The sequence below is a fragment of the Dipodomys spectabilis genome, unplaced genomic scaffold, assembly GCF_019054845.1.
Source record: "Dipodomys spectabilis isolate Male_0828 unplaced genomic scaffold, ASM1905484v1 ptg000001l, whole genome shotgun sequence".
Classification (NCBI taxonomy): Eukaryota; Metazoa; Chordata; class Mammalia; order Rodentia; family Heteromyidae; genus Dipodomys; species Dipodomys spectabilis.
In genome coordinates, this window is record NW_024870678.1 from 2,241,486 (window position 1) to 2,253,628 (window position 12,143).

General features: G+C 43.4%; 2 pseudogenes; both read left to right on the forward strand.

Annotated features, from left to right (window-relative positions):
- Window positions 1-2,334: 2,334 nt before the first annotated feature.
- On the forward strand, window positions 2,335-2,476 carry LOC122103371 (annotated as a pseudogene).
- A 2,146-nt stretch (window positions 2,477-4,622) lies between these two features.
- On the forward strand, window positions 4,623-10,063 carry LOC122119217 (annotated as a pseudogene).
- The last annotated feature ends 2,080 nt before the right edge of the window (window positions 10,064-12,143 follow it).

Below are 12,143 nucleotides of genomic sequence, written 5' to 3' on the forward strand. Positions count from 1 at the left end.
AAACCATCAGAAAACCAGAAATGGCATTGTGGCTCAAATGGTAGAGTGCTGGCCTTGAGCTGAAGGCCTCAGGGACAGTGTCCAGGCCTGGAGTTCAAGCCCTACAACTGACCGCCCCCCCCCCCCCCAAAAAAAAAAAAAAATCAAACTTGGCTCTTACTACCTATGTGACCTGGGCCAAGTGACTTAATTTGATCTGAAAGATGAGAATACCTTTTCCTGCTTCATAAATTTTTGTTCCTTGATAAATGAGTTAACATATGAAAGTTCTCTATAAAATACTTCTAACAGTATTTAAATATAGCCCAGTGTATAGGGCTTCACCAGATCTATTTCATTCATACAATGTCATGTGTTGTTACTGAAGTTTCTTATTGCTTTCTGCCATGGCTGTGATAGGGTTTGAATTTAGAATGTCTCTTAAAGGTCCATGTGTTGAAGAATTAGGTTTGGGGGAATTGAATGGATCATGATGATTCTGATCTTACCAATTGATTAGTCCACTGATAGGTTCATAATTAAATGGACTATTGGGAGGTGGTAGAAAACTATAGGGGTAAGGTCTAGTTGGAGGAAGTAAGTCTCTGAAGTCCATGACCTTGAAAGGTATATCTTGTTTCAGCTCTCCTCTCTTCCTCCCCTCCCCCCCCACCTCTTCCTTTTCTTCTTCCTCCCTTCTGTGGTCAACTGCTTTGCTCTACCACATGCTTTTCTGCCATGATCTTACCACAGGCCTAGAAGCCAAAGACTAAGATGGAAATCTCTGAAACCAAGAGCCAAAATAAGTCTTTCCTCTTTTAAGTTGTTTTTCTTAGGAATTTTGTCACAGCAACGGAAAGTTGACTAATATTGGCTGGTCCTGTTATATTTGTTTTATTTGTCTTTGTTTTGCCAGTCCTAGGGCTTGAACTCAGGGCCTGGGCACTGTCCCTGAGAGCTTTTTTTGCTCAAGGCTAGCACTCTACCACTTGAGCCACAGAGCCACTTCTGGCCTTTTCTGTTTATGTGGTACTGAGGAATCGAACCCAGGGCTTCATGCATGCTAGGCAAGCACTCTACCCACTAAGCCACATTCCCAGCCTGGCTGCAGGGTTTAACAGAATCAGCCTAAAAAGTATGTAAAAGGACCATTGCTTGTGCCCTCACAATCATTGCCACTACCTAAATGCTGAAGCCTTTGCATCTTGACTGCTGAAATGCATGTCCTCACTCTACAACAATAGCAATAACAATAACAAAAACAACAATATAGTTGAGAACTACCTATATTGTTAGTTTAGAAGTTGGTGATAAGCCAGCGCGGGTGGCTCATGCCTGTAATCCTAGCTACTCAAGAGGTTGAGATCTGAGAATCATGGTTCAAAGCCAGGCTGGGGAGGAAAGTCTGTGAGACTCTTATTGCCAATAAACCACCAGAAAACCAGAAGTGGAGCTGTGGCTCAAGTGGTAGAGTGCTAGCCTTTTTTTTTCTCATTTTTATAATATATATATTTTATTGTAAAGATACTGTACAGAGGGGTTACAATTACATGAGTAAGTTAATGAGTATATTTCCTATCGAGCATTGTTACCCTCCTTTGTTTTTCCCCTACCATCCCAGAATGCTAGCCTTGAGCTGAAGAGCTCAGGGACAGTGCCCAGGCCTAGAGTTCAAGCCCCATATCTGACAAAAGAAGTTAGTGATGTCAGTATGGTGTTCTCAGAAGTTGGGGTGGGGACAGAGGAGCCAATAAAAAAGTTCATAGAAAATATTCTTCGCTAGGAATGTGGCTTAGAGGTAGAGTGCTTGCCTAACATGCACAAGGTCCAGGTTTGATCCCCAGCACCAAAAACAGAACAAAAATCCTGAGTATCATCTGGTAGCAGCACATTCAGCTCACACACATAGGCATTTTCTCCCCAGGGTCAACTTTCTCCCTACCCAGAACTGCTCACCACCTCCTACTGAAACAAAAACCATGCTGTTAGTGACACAAAACACAAACGCTTGCCATGCTGTAAACACACCAGCCCAAATCACGCCATCCTCAAATAGCCCTGTGAACTAGGAACTCTAACCACATCCAGTTTCCACATGACGAAGGCTTAGAGAGATCAAGAAATATGCCCTTGCTTCTCTTACAAAGATGCCATGAAGGTCAAAGTAGATTACACTGAAATTAAAAATTACAATAAAATTAAAATGAAAGGGCTGGGAATGTGGCTTAGTGGTAGATTACTTGCCTAGCATGCATGAGTTTGATTCCTCAGTACCACATAAACAGAAAATTCCAGAAGTGGTACTGTGGCTCAAGTAGTAAAGTGCTAGCTTTGAGCAAAAAGAAACTCAGGGACATACTTAGCTAGCAGGGGAGATACCATGATCATGAAGGTGGTTTTCCCTGGGCGAGGTGCTGACCCTTGCGATTTCCCCAAATGCAGGAAACTCAACTGCATAATTTGTAGTAGTAGGGGACTGCGTTTGCATTCTCCCCTGAAAAAAAAGAAACAAAGAAACAAACAAAGAAACAAACAAACTCAGGGACAGTGCCCAGGCCCTCAAGTTCAAATCCCAGAACTAGCAGTAAATAAATAAGTAAATAAAAATCAGATTACATTAAAATAGCTATAATTTAACCAATTATTTATTTGCATCCACAAAGCATCATTCAAAAGCATTTCTACGTTGGACGCCAATGATTCATGCCTGTAATCTTAGCTACTCAGAAGGCGGATATCTGAGGATTGCAATTCAAATCCAGCCCAGGAACATACGTGAGACTTATCTCCAATTAACCACCAGAAAACCAGAAGTGGCACTGTGGCTCAAGTGGTAGAGTGATAGTCTTGAGCTGAAGAGCTCAGGGACAGCACCCAGGCCTGGTGTTCAAGACCCACAACCAACAAAAAACAAACAAACAAAAAATTTCTACATATATTATTCCATTTGCACAAAAGAGCTTTAAAAAGTTATAAAGTGGCCTTTGGATACCAGCTCCATTTCTCTCTGCTTCTGAATGCTCATTAGTAAAATGAAGTGGATTTCCATCACCTATTTCATAGGTGTTGAAAGGATTATACAAAGACTGAGCAGAAAGATTTATGCCCGTAATCCCAGTACTCAAAAGGCATTGTAAGGAAAATTGACAGGCAAAAACAAGAGGCACTATCCAAAAAGAAAAAAGGATTGAGGATATAGTTCAGGGTAGAAATGCTTGCCTAGCAAGCATAATGCCTTGCATTCAAATCCTGTACAAAAGTTTACATATGCTGTGTGAAAGTTGTTTGCTCAGTGGAGAAATGTGTCAGCAAAATTCAACTTGTTCAGACCTATATGAGAGGTTATCTCTCAGAAATAACACTCTCCCTCGCCTGTCACTTTTCCTTCCTGCTTTATTTTGCTGGTATCACGTACCACTTTCTGAGATCATGTTAACTTATTTGCTTCCTGCCTACTGCATTCAAATCAAATATTTGTGAAGACAGATTTTGTCTGACCTGGTTATCACTGTATCCCTAGAACCTAGACCACAGTAAATGCTCAACAAATATTTGTTGAATGAATGGATTTATCTGTTAGAATAGCTGTTATCATTACCTAAGGTTCTTTTTCTTTTTGTCGGTCATGAGGCCTGAACTCTGGGCCTGGGCGCTGTCCCTCAGCTCTTCAGCTCAAGGCTAGTGCTTTACCACTAGAACCACAGAGCCACTTTTGGCTTTTTCTGCTTATGTGGTGCCAAGGAACAGAACCCAGGGCCTCATGCATGTGAGGCAAGCACTCCTAGCCCCTTCCTAAGGTTCTATACACACATTGCCTTTTACTCTCTTACATCACCATGGGCATTAAAATATTCTTATCCAGGCAAGGCAAAACATGTACAGGCCCTCAGGAAGCTGAGGCAAGAGTATCCTTTGAACTCAAGAGTTTGGGGCCAGCCTGGGTAAGAAGAGAAGGCAAAGAAAAGAAGAATGAAGGAGGAAGGAAGGGGAGGGAGAGAGAGAAAAGAGAAGTGAAGGAAGAAAGGAAGAAAGGAAGGAAAGAAGGAAGGAAGGAAGGGAGGGAGGGAGGGAGGAAGGAAGGAAGGAAGGAAGGAAGGAAGGAAGGGAGGGAGGGAGGGAGGGAGGGAGGGAGGGAGGAAGGAAGGGAGAGAGGAAGGGGAGAAAAGGAAAGGAAAAGGAAAAAAGGCAAGAAAAGTTGAGTGGTAAATTCTAGAGTTGCAAGAAGTACTTAAATCAAGTCGGGCGCTGGTGGCTCACACCTGTAATCCTAGCTACTCAGGAGGCTGAGATCTGAGGATCGCAGTTCAAAGCCAGCCCAGGCAGGAAAGACCGTGAGACTCCTATCTCCAATAAATCACCAGGAAACTGGAAGTGGCACTGTAGCTCAAGTGGTAGAATGCTCACCTTGAGCTGAAGAGCTGAGGGATAGTGCCCAGGCCCAGAGTTCAAGTCCCGTGACCAAAAAAAAAAAAAAAAGAAGTACTTAAATCAAGTTATCGCAATCTTCTGGGGAATTTATCTGTAAGATGAGAATACCTCTTCCTATTTCATGAAGATTTGCTCCTTGATAAATGAGATAACATAGGAAAGTTCTAAGTATTCAATAAAAAAGCCTGCTCTAGTATTTAAATATAGTCTCTAATATGGAGGTCCACCAGCAGATGGCAATCAAGGAATACAAAACTGGAGCTTACATTTTCCTAGATTTTGGTATGCCTAAAGTGGTAAATTTAAGGGAAGCAGACCACTGTATCACACACAAAACTGTGGTTATTATTTTAATGATACAGACAAACATGTATTTTTCTACAGAGCCCAACTCTTGCCTGAATCCTAGTTACAGGGAATCCTGGAAACCTTGAGATCAGAAGGATGTGGCTCAAGGCCAGGCTGAGCATACACATGAAACTCTCTCTCAACAAATAGCTGGGTGTGGTGGTGCATGCCTGTCACCCTAGCTACACAGGAAACCAAAATTGGAAGGATCAAGATTCTAGACCCACCTGGTCTGAAAAGCCCAGGAAACTCTGGAATCAATGGAAGACACAGGACATGGTGTACTGTCACCCCAGCTACAACAGGGAAAGAGAAACCAGAGAGGTGTAGTCCAGGCAGTGAGAACTTATCTCAAAAATTAACCAGGAGCCTAGCGATGGTGGCTCACCCAGTTATCCTAGCTACTTAGAAGGCTGAGATCTGAGGATCATGCTTTAAAGCCAGCCCGGACAGGAAAATTCCTAAGACTCTTACCTCTGATTAACCACTCAGAAAACCGGAAGTGGTGTAGTGGCTCAAGTAGTGGAGTGCTAGCCTTGAGCTGAAGAGCTGAGGGACAGCATTCAGGCACAAGTTCAAGCCCCATAACCAACAAAAACAAACCAGGAAGCTGAGTGCTGGTGGCTCACACCTTTAATCCTAGCTACCCAGGAGGCTGAGATCTGAGGATCCTGATTCAAAGACACCCAGGTAGGAAATTCCTTGAGACTCTAATCTCCAATTAACCACCAGAAAACCGGAAGTGGTGTTGTAGCTCAAGCGGTAGAGTACTTGCCTTGAGCTGAAGAGCTCAGGGACAGCACCCAGGCCCAGCGTTTAAGCCTCGTGACCGACCTACAGAGGGGGTGGGAAGACCCAAAACAAAACAGGAAATGTACAAAAAAGGAAAAGAGGCATGGCTCAGTGATAAAACACTTACCAGTGAGCACAAGTACTATCCCCACCACCACCAAAAAAAGCCTAGTGCTGGTGATTCACACCTATAATCCTATTCAGAAAACCTGAGGATCACGGTTCAAAGCTACTTGGGCCAGGAAAGTCTATGAGACTCTTACGTCCAATAAACTACTCAGAAAAAGCCAGAAGTTAGGCTGGGAATGTGGCTTAGTGCTTGCCTAGCATGTATGAAGCACTGGGTTCAATTCCTCGATACCAGATAAACAGAAAAAGCCAGAAGTGGCGCTGTGGCTCAAGTGGTAGAGTGCTAACCTTGAGCTGAAGAGTTGAGGGGCAGTGCCCAGGCCCAGAGTTCAAACCCCATGACTAACAAAAAAAGAAAGAAAGAAAGAGAAAAAGCCAGAAGTAGAACAATGACTCAAGTGGTAGAGGGCTAGCCTTGAATACAAAGAGGCTCAGGGATAGTGCTCACACCCTGAATTCAAGCCCCAGGACTGGCAAAAAACAAAAACAAAAAACAAAAAAACTAACATCAGGTTCTTACATTGTTTAGATAGTCAAATGAACATTTTGCTTAGTCTATGTGAAAATAAATTAATAGTTTGTTGTTTTGAGATTAGATATTGTAAAAAATTAGCTGTTGTAAAAAAAATTATTTTGCAATAATTGGGCTTCAAAATCAACAGAGGGAGGTGATTTGTTCAATCTAGTCCAGTGTGCATATGGTGTGTTTGTGTGCACGTGCAGGCACATATGTGTGAAGGAGAGAAAAGGGAGTTCATACCAAATATCAGATTTTATAACTTGTTTTCCAAAAACAAGAATTTCTACTTTTTTCCTTTTTTATTGTCTGCTTCCTTAGACATACTAGCTAGTAGAGTCTTAATTAAATCAATGCTCTCAGTAATGACTATTCAGATAAAAGGACATCAGAAGAGCTATCCTTCCGAGAAAACCATCCCATTACCAATGGGAAGGTTATATTGGGATTTTTGTCTTCCATTTGCCAGAATTGTGGTGTTCACAGAGATTTTCAGTGTGGCGCACATAGCAGAAAATTAATATTTGCTCATATTTCTGAGTGCATGGCAAACAGTCCATTTAGCAAGCATGAGATCCTGAGTTCAAATTCCAGTACACACACACACACACACACACACACACACACACACACACACACACACACCACACCACACCAGCTAGGATTGAAAAGTTTGGGGAAATATTCAGTGTTTAATAGAAACTATGAATAGTAAATATCTTAGACTCTCTATGTATTGGGCAACATTTCCTAAACCAGTTAAATTATTTTGCTTCATATTTTCAGATGAGTGCCTATGGATCAGTGAGATTCATAAGTTGCTAAGGTGATTGAGCCAGAAAGTAGTAGAGCTGGAATTTTCATACTGGTCTACTGGGGGAAATGTAGGCATTCTTTATACCATAACTGCTGATTATTTTAAAGCAAATTATGTTAAGATTGCAAGATTTCTAGCTAATTCAGAAAATTTCACCAGATCATCTGGGAGAAATTGTTAAAAATACAGAGTTCCAGGCTGGGAATGTGGCTTAGTGGTAGAGTGCTTGCCTAGCACACATGAAGCCCTGGGTTTGAATCCTCAGTACCACATAAACAGAAAAAGCCAGAAGTGGCTCTATGGCTCAAGAGATGGAGTGCTAGCCTTGAGCAAAAGAAGCTCAGAGACAGTGACCAGGTCCTGAGTTCAAGCCCCAAGACTGGCAAAAATAAAAACAAAAATGGAAAGAGTCCCAGGCCATGTCTCTAGAGGTCCACTTGAAATCTTCTGTAGGACCCAGGAATCTGAGTCTTACCCCACCCAACCACATTGTCAAAATTTAAGCCCAACCCCATGACCTTACTTAATCTTTCATAAGAACCTAATTAGAGGGCCTGGGAAGGTGGCTCAGTGGTAGAGTGCTTGCCTCGCATGCATGAAGCCCTGGGTTTGATTCCTAGCTCCACATAAACAGAAAAAGCCAGAAGTGGTGCTGTGGCTCAAGTGGTAGAGTACTAGCCTTGAGCTGAAGTGCCCAGGGCTAGAGTTCAAGACCCACAACCAACAACAAAAAAAAAAGAAAAAAAGAACCTAATTAGAGGGGCTGGAAGTGGTAGAGTGCTTGCCTCCAGGGTTTGATTCTTCAGCACCACATAAGCAGAAAAGCTGGAAGTGGTGCTGTGGCTCCAGTGGTAGGGTGCTAACTTTGAACTGAAGAGCTGAGGGACTGTGCCCAGGCCCAGAGTTCAAGCCCCACAACTGGCAAAAAATAAATAAATAAAAATAAAAATAAAACAATCCCCCAAAGTTTCATAAAACTTTAGAAAGCTGATGAACACTTAAATGGGGTGCTTGGTATCTCCTGCCCCATTTAAAACCAGCCCCTTCCTTTCTCCACCAAGAGATGTCACTCTTTAACCTCAAAAGTCCTCAAAACACAAGATTTTTTTTTTCTTTCCTTTCTCAGCCACAAAGAGAAGAGTTTCCCAGGAAAATGTGCTTGAAATAGAATACCACCTTTCTTGTAAATCAGACACTGGTGGCTCATACATCCTGGCTTACTTAGGAAACTGAGATCTGAAGACTATGGTTCAAAACCAGCCAGGAGAAAAAGTCCACAAGACTCCATCTCTAATTAACCACCAATGTACCTGACTGGAGGCATGGCTTAAGTGATGAGTGCCAGCCAAGAGAAGAAAAAAAAAAAGCTGAAAGTGAGTATTAGGCCCAAAGTTCAAATTCTGGCACCAACACACACACATACACACACACACACAATTAAGTTGCAATAGAATAACAGTTTTGTATAATCATCATGAAAGCTAATCTAGAAATAGAAATGTTGTGATTAAACAGTAGGGACCAGATTAAGAGATTAAGAGGGACAGAGGTACATTCTTGTTGTGTGTAGGGGGGGTGTTATTTTTGTTGTTGTTTTTTTCCCCATTTTACTCAGGGTCTGGGCACAGTCCCTGAACTTTTTTGCTCAAGGCTAGGACTCTACCACTTGAGCCACAGCTCCACTTGCAGGTTTCTGTGGTTAACATTCCTGCTCAGGCTGGCTTCAAACCACAATCCTCAGATCTCAGCCTTCTGAGTCGTTAGGATTACAGGTGTGAGCCACAGGTACCCAGCTGTCATTCTTTTTGTGAAAGTCCTTTTTTCATGGCTGCTGCCAGGCGAGTGAAGCAAAGCTTGTAGCCTAAGCAGCCCAGGAGGAACCCAGGAGCCAGCTGCTGGGAGGCTTAAGATGGAAATCATAAGCCAGATCATACTATCAAGGAAAATTTAATTTGTTGTTGGTGGTGGTGGTGGTTGTGGGGCCTGAACTCTGGGCCTGGATGCTGTCCCTCAGCTCTTCAGCTCAAGGCTAGCTTCCACTACTTGAACCACAGCACTACTTCTGGCTTTATCTGTTTATGTGGTGCTGAGAAATCAAACCCAGGGCCTCATGCATGCAAGGCAAGCGCTCTACCACTGAGCCACCTTCCCAGCATGGAAAACTTAATCTTTTATATCAGAAACCAAAAAATTAATCAACTTCCCCAGGAAGACAGGAATGTCCTTTAACATGGATCAACATACCTCAGACTTAATGCTGCTCTCTGTGGCCTAATAGCTAACAGTCTTTTTCAAAGCATCTTGCACATGACACACATGACGAAGGATCCAGTGGCATCTGGCTTACCAATGGCAGTGATCCCATTTTTGACAGCTAATGAGGTTTACCAAGGTTTTGTAAGTTTACCTTGGAGTACAGGTGATTTGAGTTGGGAAAGCTGCACTGTGACATGGGGTGGACTGATTGGTTTAGTTTGGGGGTAGTCTGTACTCTATTATCTTGGCTATACTGTCAATCGTGGTCTAGCAGCCAGATAGGGATCCGCACTGCTACCGGACAAAGGAAACATCTTAACTTACTGGATCAGGATTTCTTGCTTTTTGTTTTTGTTTCGCCAGCTAGGGCTTGAACTCAGGGCCTGAGTGCTATCTCTGAGCTTGTTTTGTTCAAGACTAGCACTGTACCACTTGAGCCATAGCACCACTTCCAGCATTTTCTGTTTATGTAGTACTGAGGAATTGAACTCAGGGCTTCATGCATGCTATGCAAGTGCTCTACCCCTAAGCCACATTCCCAGCTGTGGATCAGGATTTCTAAGCCTATCTTTAGAAAGATGCCATTTCCCATTTTACTTCAGACTGCATTTGCAGCATACCTTGGATCAAAACAATAGAAACTACTCATAAAGGCTTGCTTCTCTATCCTCTATTCAATCCCTGGATTTTCTCTTGGGTCTCCACTTTTAGGGTTTACACCTTTAAAGAACCCAAGACTTACCTGGACCATCATTCAAAGCATGCACATAAATATTACTGACACAGAGACCTCCTGAGAAAGAGGTTAGGAAAACATACTATGCTCTTAGAACCAGAGGTTCTAGACCTGGAGTTTCGAGGCACCTGTAATAGAAAGCTCCATGATATTATAAACAAATTCCTCTACTTTAGGCTTCTCAGCCTTGCTGAGATCACAGGTGTGTGCTACCATATCCAGTTTCTTTCCATACAGGCTGATTCACATAGTGTTTTCTGCCCAGGCTAGCCTGACACCTCAACCCCCCTGATTTTAGCCTTGTTTCTTGGGGTGGCAGAAGCACATCATTGTGCCTACCTATGGGTCCAGAAAGGGTCTCCCAATTTTATTTTCCAAGGATGGCCTTGAAATATGGTCCTCCCATTCTTGGCCTTCCAAGTAATTAGGATTACACAGGCATGAGCCACTAGTATGTTGGTTGAGCAATATTTTTAAAGTAGGGGAAGAAAGAGGAGAGGGAAAGAATATGCTGAAAGCAAGCTAACAAAGGAAAGAGTGCCGTGGGAGGGTAAAGAGGGAAATGGACATAGGGCAGATTTGCAGGCCAGCAGGGAAGCCACACTTGAGGGCTTGTGAAAAGAGGATAGCAGTTAGGTGTGGGAGTCGGGAGGCAGCTAATTGGTGGAGATCCTTGAAGGCCATGATTAGTAGTTTTAATTTAATTCAAGAGGCAATTGGAGCTATTGCAGACTTCTAAGAAAGGGAGTGATATGATCAAGATGGTGCTTGAGGACAATGGTTCATGCCTCTGGAAGGGGGGATTAGATGAAGGAGCCCCTCAATCAGGATGCTAAATTGCACCTGTTTCCCCACCAGGTGTAAGAGGGACATGGCATAGGACAGGAGTGTGAGGTGCGCAGAGCGGAGCTGGGAGACATTATAAAGGATAAAGCTTCATTCCTTCTTGTTAAAATCAGGCACTGGGTTAGGCAGCAGGCTGCCAAAAAGAACAGGCACAGAGGTTGGGACAAAAAGAGACAATTAAGCAATTCTAATACTGTGAGATAAGTGCTGTGACTACGAAATCAGAGAGATTTGAGAATGCTTGGCGGGAGCTGCACCTGTGGCTTGGGAAGGGACACAGGTGGTCAGGGAAGTTCCCCCCAGAGGACGGGGTTTCAAGCTGGGAAATTAGTGAGGGAACAGATATCGGTGAAATGAAAAGTCATTAGGAGCAATGTTACAAATTGGAAGGACAGGAATGGAGTCAGGGGCCGGAAGAGCATGAGGGACCTCTCATTTGCAACAGGGACTTCATCCTAGGAGCAGCGAAAGACCAAAAGAGAGGCGTGATTTTGGTTTCATTGTAAAACGAAAATATCCCTCTGGCTACGTTCATTACAGGTGGTAGGGATTAGAATGGGAATCTGGGAGCCTTCCCCATAGTTTAGGGGAGAGACGAAGACATGGGAATGTATTCAAAATATATTTAGGTTATAGAATTTACAGAACAAGAAAGAGATCGAAGCTGGGAGCCGGTGGCTCATGCCTTTAATCCTAGCTACTCAGGAGGCTGAGATTCGAGGATAATGGTTCAAGCCAGCCTGGGTAGGAAAGTCCCTGAGACTCTTATCTCCAATTAAATCACCAGAAAACTGGAAGTGGTGCTGTGGCTCAAGTGGTAGAGTACTAGCTTTGAGGTGAAGAGCTCAGAGACAGTGCCCAGAGTTCAAGTCCCAAGACTGAGAGAGAGAGAGAGATTGAAGAAAAGGAGAAAGTCTAAGAGAGGATATCATATCAGGGGCTGGGAAGTGGCTCAGCAGTAGAGTGCTGGCCTCACATGCGTGAGGCCCTGGATTTGATTCCTCAGCACCACATAAACAGAAAAGGCACTGTAGCTCAAGTGTTAGAGTGCTAGCTTTGAGCTGAAGAGCTCAGGGACAGTGCCCAGGCCTAGAGTTCAAGACCTACCACCGACCCAAAAAATAATAATAAATAAATAAATAAAAATAAATAAGGGGCTGGGAAGGTGACTCAGTGGTAGAGTGCTTGCCTTGCATGCATGAGGCCCTGGGTTCAATTCCTCATCACCACATAAGCAGAAGAAGCCAGAAGTGGTGCTGCAGCTCAAGTGGTAGAGCACTAGCCTTGAGCTGAAG